This window comes from Triticum urartu, chromosome 2 (genome assembly GCF_003073215.2).
Source record: "Triticum urartu cultivar G1812 chromosome 2, Tu2.1, whole genome shotgun sequence".
NCBI classification, from domain to species: domain Eukaryota; kingdom Viridiplantae; phylum Streptophyta; class Magnoliopsida; order Poales; family Poaceae; genus Triticum; species Triticum urartu.
The window spans coordinates 430,876,988-430,883,113 of record NC_053023.1 but is presented as its reverse complement, the minus strand read 5'-3'; positions in this window follow the sequence as shown (position 1 = coordinate 430,883,113).

The window sequence follows — 6,126 nt, the reverse complement described above, 5'->3', positions numbered from 1 at the left end:
AGCTCCTACTAGTAAAAAAGTTAATTCGGTTGAAGAAATTTCTTCTTTGAGTGAAAAAGTTGATGCTCTTGTGAAATTGGTTGCTAGTAGAAGTGCTCCTATTGATTTTAATGATATTCCTTTGTCTACTTTGATTGAGCAAAATAGTGATGCCATAGATGTCGGTTTTATTTCTCGAAATAATTTCAACAACAATGCTTATAAAGGTAATTTTAATTCTAGGCCTTTTCCTAGTAATTCCTCTATTAATTATGGTAATTCCTATGGAAATGAATCTTATAATGATAATAGGAACACCTCTGATCTTGAGAACAATATTAAAGAATTTATCAATACGCAAAAAGTTTTCAACACTTCCATAGAAGAAAAGTTGAGTAAGATTGATGATTTGTCTAGAAGTGTTGAAAGAATTGCTCATGATGTGGAAAATCTCAAGATGAAATTTTTTGTGCCTAAAGTAGATGAATCAATTAAAGCTCTTTATGTTTCTATGGATGAAAGTAAGAAAAGAACCGCTATGCTTAGAGCTAAAAGAGAATTTTTAGAAAAAGCATTTTCTAGTGATTTCTTTCACAAAAGTGATGAAGATCTTAAAATGATTAGTGTTTATTCTATTGATTCCTTGTTTAGTAAAGTTAAGATTGATGAAAAAGGGACTGTAGAAGAGTCAACTTTAGCTAGAAGGCGTCCCGATAATTCGGGGGGTGAAAATCTTGTTGAGAAAATTGATAAAAGTGGGTTTGAAGAGGTCAAAACTTTAGCTAGTGATGCACCCACTCTTTTGGATTAAAAAGACTTTAATTATGATAGTTTCTCTTTGATTAATTGTATTTCTTTATTGCAATCCATGATAAATTCACCCCATGCTTATGAACAAAATAAAGCTTTTACTAAACATATTGTTGATGCTATGATGAAAGCTTTTGAAGAAAAATTGGAATTAGAAGTTTCAATTCCTAGAAAATTACATGATGAGTGGGAACCTACTATCAAATTCAAGATTAGAAATTATGAATGTTTTGCCTTATGTGACTTGGGTGCTAGTGTTTCTACAATTCTGAAATCTTTATGTGATGTGCTTGGTCTTACCGATATTGAATCATGTTCTTTAAATTTGCACTTGGCGGATTATACTATTAAAAAGACTATGGGAATAATTAATGGTGTTATTATTCTTGCATATAGGAATTATGTGCCCATAGATTTTGATTGATTGCAATCCGTCTTGTCCAATTATCCTTGGTAGACCGTTTCTACGCACTATTGGTGACGTGATTGATATGAAAGAAGGCAATATCAAGTTCTAATTTCCTTTGAGGAATGGTATGGAACACTTCCCTAGAACAAGAATTAGGCCACCGTATGAATAAATCATGAGGTCATCTTATGATCTCGAACCAAATATGACAAAACTTAGATCCTTGCTTTATGCCTAGTTAAGGGCGTAAAACTATAGCGCTTGTTGGGAGGCAACCCAATGAATAAAATTTACTTTTGCTTTTTGCTTCCTGTTTTTGAGTGTTAGCATAATTATGCTACTATTATGATTTTGTTTTTTATGTTTTAATTAGTGTTTGGGCCAAATAAAGCCTTTAGGATCTTCTTGGGTGATAGTTGTTTGATCTTGCTGAAAAAACAGAAACTTTTGCGCTCACGAAAATAATTCTCATGTTTAACTAGAGAGCGATAAAATACCCATTCATCTTGCAGTAGATCAATATACAAATTTCTCAGGTCTTCCTAATTTTTCAGAATTTTTGGAGTTACAGAAGTATTCGAAATAGTCAGATTGCTACAGACTGTTCTGTTTTGACACATTCTGTTTTCTTTGCGTTGTGTGCTTGTTTTGATGGCTCTATGGTTTTATTTGATGAATTTTTGGCATAGAAAAGTTGGAATACAACAGATATAATGCAAGAACAAAATATGAATTGGTTTGATACAGCACTTATAATAGTGATTTATTTTCTTATACTAGCGGATCTCATGAAGGTTTTTGTTGAGTTTTGAGTGATTGAAGTTTTCAGTTTTTGGGTTATCTTACGATGGATGAAGGAGTAAGGAGTAGAAGAGCCTAAGCTTGGGGATGCCCCGGCATCCCAAGCTATTATCCAAAAATGAGCAACCAACTAAGCTTGGGGATGCCCCCGAGTGGCATCCCCTCTTTCTTCTAACGACCATCGGTATTTTACTCGAAGCTATATTTTTATTCGTCACATACTATGTGTTTTGCTTGGAGCGTCTTGTATGGTATGAGTCTTTGCTTGTTTTATTTTGAGTTTTAAGTCTTGATCCCTTGCTGTACACACCTATTTAAGAGAGCCAAAATTATATCTTGACTTGTTAGAATTGCTCTCTATGCTCCACTTAAATCTTTTATGACCTATGGACTTGCTCTAGTGCTTCACTTATATCTTTTTGAGAACGGTGTGCTTTAGTATTTTGGAAGAAATGATCTCTTGCTTCACTTAGATTTATTTGGGAGTTAGTAAAATTTTCAAGAAATTATCTCTTACTTCACTTAAGTTAATTTGAGAGAAAGAAATAAATATTATGCTCATGATCTTCACATATATTTGTTTGAGCTTATGAAAAGCAACACATGAAAATTAGTCCCAAAGTGATAAATATCCAAGAAGGATATAATAAAAACATTCATGAAGATCATTGTACAAAATAAACTTGATTCTTAGTAATAGTTTTGAGATATGATGATGATGTGATATGTGAGTTATGTTGATAAGTAATTATGTTTTAGTAAGAATATTGATGTTAAGGTTTGTGATTCCCTATGCAAGCACGAAAGTCAATAGTCGTGCAACGAAATTATATCCTACTTATGGTGCACTATTCGGTGTTAATTATGCTTAATGCTTGCTTATGAGATTATCCGTTTCTTGGTTGGTCGCTTCTCAATCTTTTGCTAGCCTTCATTTCGCACTAAGTATGATCTCTACTTGTGCATCCAAAATCCTTTAAACCAGTTTTACCACATCAGTCCACTATATCTACCTATATGTAGTATTCTTTTGCCGTTCTAAGCAAATTTGCATGTTCCATCTCTAATTTTCAAAATAAACTTCTCTTTTGTGTGTTCGTTTCGCTCGCGGAGCGGTGAGCGGTGGCTAATATTTTCCATGCTAGATGTGTTATTCTCATGATGAGTGTTTATTCACTTTTCATTGCATGAGAGTAAGGCAAAGGTATTAGGGATGCCCAGTCCCAAAATGAAAAAATGAATTTACTTTATGTTGTCAAATAATAAATTCCTTGGGAAGTGTTGGTATGGAAGGCACCCGTGCATACGGTTAGCCATGGAAAGTGAAAGTATGGTGGAAAAAGGAATAAACTTTATTTTCTGTTTGGGAACCGCATATGATATATCTAGCATGGAAAGTGTTGGGAACTCTAAGTCGTTTTCGTTGGTGGGATGGATACACCTCCCAAAATGTTTTTATCTTGCTTTGAGCACTAGCACCTCTACAAATCCCTACTTCCCTCTGCGAAGGGCCTTTATTTTACTTTATGCAATTTTTATTTTGAATCTGAGTCTCCATATTCTCTTGTAAAAGCACCAACTAGGAGGCAATATGATCATACTTGAGTATTGGGTGTAGCTAATATGCAAGTGTGTTTCATGAATGGATCAATGGTTGAGCATGATGGGCTCGGGATAACTTATTTTAGCGTTGATATTTTGAAAGACATGGTTGCTTGTTGATATGCTTCAATATTTAAATTATCATGTCAAAACTAGACTATTACTTTGAACAATAAAAAAGTCCAAATGTCCATGCTATAAAGAAAGAAAAAGATATGACATGTTAGGCAGCATTCCACATCAAAACTTCTGCTTTTATCACTTCCCAACTCGAGGACGAGTAGGAGTTAAGCTTGGGGATGCTGATACGTCTCCAGCGTATCTATAATTTTTTATTGATCCATGCTGTTAGATTATCAATCTTGGATGTTTTATAATCATTTTGCAGATTATATCATTTTTTGGTACTAACCTATTGACGTAGTGCCAAGTGCCAGTTGATGTTTTCTGCATGTTTTTTTACATCGCAGGAAATCAATATCAAACGGAGTCCAAACGCAACAAAACTTTACGGAGATTTTTTTGGACCAAAAGGAACATAATTGGCTCTGGCTACGCCTAGGGGGTGCTCCGAGGAGAGCACAACCCACCAGGGCGCGCCAGGAGGCCCAGGCGCGCCCTGGTGAGTTGTACGCACCTCGGGTGCCCCCCGGACCGCCTATTTGCTCTATACATACCCCAATATTCCCAAAACCCTAGGGGAGTCGACGAAATATTGATCCAGCCGCCGAAGAGTCCAGAACCACCAGATCCAATCTAGACACCATCTCGGATGGGGTTCACCACCTCCATTGGTGCCTCTCCGATGATGTGTGAGTAGTTCTTTGTAGACCTTCGGGTCCATAGTTATTAGCTAGATGGCTCTCTCTCTCTCTTGATTCTCAATACAATGGTCTCTTGGAGATCCATATGATGTAACTCTTTTGCGGTGTGTTTGTTGGGATCGATGAGCTTTGAGTTTATGATCAGATCTATCTTTTTATATCCATGAAAGTATTTGAGTTTCTTTGATCTCTTTGATGCATGATTGCTTATACCCTCGTAACACTTCTCCGATATTTGGGTTTTGTTTGGCCAACTTGATTTGTTTATCTTGCAATGGAAGAGGTGCTTTGTAGTGGGTTTGATCTTACGGTGCTTGATCCCAGTGACAAAAGGGGAACCGACATGTATGTATCGTTGCTACTAAGGATAAAACAATGGGGTCTATCTCTACATAGATAGATCTTGCTACATCATGTCATCGTTCTTATTGCATTACTCCGTTTCTCCATGAACTTAATACACTAGATGCATGCTGGATAGTGGTCGATGTGTGGGGTAATAGTAGTAGATGCAGGCAGGAGTCGGTCTACTAATCTTGGACATGATGCCTATGTAATGATCATTGCTTGGATATTGTCATGAGTATTTGAAGTTCTATCAATTTCCCAACAGTAATTTGTTCACCCACCGTTTGCTATTTTTCTCGAGAGAAGCCACTAGTGAAACCTATGGCCCCCGGGTCTCTTTCTCATATATTTGCCTTTGCGATCTACTTTTCCTTTGCATATATTTTCAGATCTATTAAACCAAAAATATAAAAATACCTTGCTGCAATTTATTCTTATTTAATTTATTTGGTGTTCGATCTAACAAATCTACTACACTTTTATCTCACGTCTGTTTGCCTATCTTGAGGCACCGTACCCGGAAGGGGTTGACAACCCCTTTAACACGTCGGGTTGCGAGGATTTGTTATTTGCGTGCAGGGGTTGTTTACGTTGTGTTGCTTGGTTCTCCTACTGGTTCAATAACCTTGGTTTCATATCTGAGGGAAATACCTACCGCCGTTGTGCTTCATCATCCCTTCCTCTTTGGGGAAATAATGATGTAGCTTCAAGCGACATCACCTATCGGCGCAGACGCGCCTAGCTTGTTCTACGGCGTGCCATCGATCAGGCTATGCGGCAAGGTGCAGCCTGTCGGCATTGACATGCCTAACTTGATCCACGGCGCTCAAGCGCCATGCGCCAAAGGTCTGCTCAACCCTGGAGATGACGTGCATCACGCCGTCATCCATCGTGTTGCCGGGGAGTGCCTCGGCCTCGACGGGCCGTTGCGCTTGGTCATTTTCCTTGTCGACGAGGTTGATGGCAGAGGTTGTGCTACCTCTTGAGCATGCGTTGGTTTTCCCTTGAAGAGGAAAGGGTGATGCAGCAAAGTAGCGTAAGTATTTCCCGCAGTTTTTGAGAACCAAGGTATCAATCCAATAGGAGACTACACGCAAGTCACCTAGTACCTACACAAACAAACAAGAACCTCGCAACCAACGCGATAAAGGGGTTGTCAATCCCTTCACGGTCACTTGCGAGAGTGAGATCTGATAGAGATAATAAGATAAATATTTTTGGTATTTTTGTTGTATGGATTGAAAAGTAAAGATTGCAAAATAAATAGTAAACTAGAATTGTATATCGGAAACTTATATGATGTAAAGTAGACCCAGGGGTCATAGGTTTCACTAGTGGCTTCTCTCAAGATAG